The sequence below is a fragment of the Dipodomys merriami genome, unplaced genomic scaffold (assembly GCF_024711535.1).
Source record: "Dipodomys merriami isolate MVZ:Mamm:240054 unplaced genomic scaffold, mDipMer1.0.p SCAF_98, whole genome shotgun sequence".
NCBI classification, from domain to species: domain Eukaryota; kingdom Metazoa; phylum Chordata; class Mammalia; order Rodentia; family Heteromyidae; genus Dipodomys; species Dipodomys merriami.
The window spans coordinates 1515471-1516971 of record NW_027206601.1 but is presented as its reverse complement, the minus strand read 5'-3'; positions in this window follow the sequence as shown (position 1 = coordinate 1516971).

The following is a 1501-nucleotide window of genomic DNA, read 5'->3' as shown; positions in this document are numbered from 1 at the left end:
GCTGGCCCTGCCCTTAGCATTCACATTAGCATGCCAATACAAAGTGAGGATGTGATTGTGACTTCAAGGACCAGCCCACTGTTGTGTCAGCCAGCTGCTTCAAGATGAGGGGAAGAGGAGGAGAAGCGAGAATGCCATTGGTATGGACCTTGCTGTCCTTCCTTGATGGAACCCATGTCCTGTGGGCTTCAGAGGGTGGATGAGGCTGTCTGAGTGGCCTGCTGTGGGCAGTGAGTGTTATAGAAGCATGAGATGCAGAAGAAGGGAAACCCACGTCCAGGGAGGTCCTCAGTGAAGGCAGCCGTGCAAGCAGCCTGCTGCCACTGCTGCCACTAGACAGGTGACTGGGATTGAACTTATGCTGGGCCAGTGCCCTTCTTTCTGTCTGTATTATCTATCAGCCGTCTGTCCTGCAATCACTTTTCTTTGGATCTATATCATCTACTAATCATTTAGCATTGCATATCCGTATTTATCTATCTATTCATCAATTATGTGTTTCCCACCTGTAGCATTGTCAACATCTTTTGGAGAACTGACTCACCATTTACAGAGGCTGTGAAATCTGATCGCTGATGGCAGCTTACCATCTGCAAGCTGGAGACTCGGTGAGGCTGACAATATTGTGATTCAGTTTGAGCCAAAGATCTGAGAATTGGGAATCAGATGGTGTAAGTCTCAATCTGAGGGCCAGAGGATGAGATGCCCCAGGGAGGCAAGAAAATGTGTGAATTCCTTTTTCCCCTACATTTAGTTTGATACAGGCTTCCAGCAGATGCCCAAGCAGGAAGCATATTGGAGCTGTGGCTCTGAGGCAGGCAAACCCAGTAGGCATGGAAGAAGTATGATCATGAGACTGATGGCCTTCTACCACAGCTCACATCTTCAGCGGCACTTAAGGACCAGCCGAGTTCTCATTGGACCTGTAGACGTGAACAGAACTCATTCATGACTCATCATGTTCAACTGTTGGGACTCCGGAGCCATTTCACATGTGCATCAATGCATCAAATGCGGCTCCAAGTAGGATCTGTGGTTAACCCTGGGAATCCCCAGTCATGGGCTTTGTGCATTGTCTGGGATAGCTCTACAATGGACTGAAGCCTGGAACTCTGTCCAGTATCTCCTGGGGTTCTTTTCTTCGTGCATTAATCAGCTTCCCTCCTCCCCACATGGCAAAAGGACATGGAGCATCTGTCCTGTGTAGCCTGGGGGAGTCTGCTCTGAGGACAGAGGACCCAACGGACAGACTCCTGTCAGGGAGACATGGCCCACAGCCCAGCCCCAATTTCCATAGCCAGCCTGCTCCTCCAGGGGCACCCTGCCACCGCTACTGGTGCCATGAAGGCCACAACCGTCTTGTTGTGGATTTTGCTCCAGATAAAAGTAGGAAAAACTTTGCATTTAGGATGCTTTCTTCTACCACTAGAATATTCTACCCTCTCAGTTATTTCTTTAGTCACATAAGACCCAGAGGGGTCATTAACAAGGAGAAAGAGGA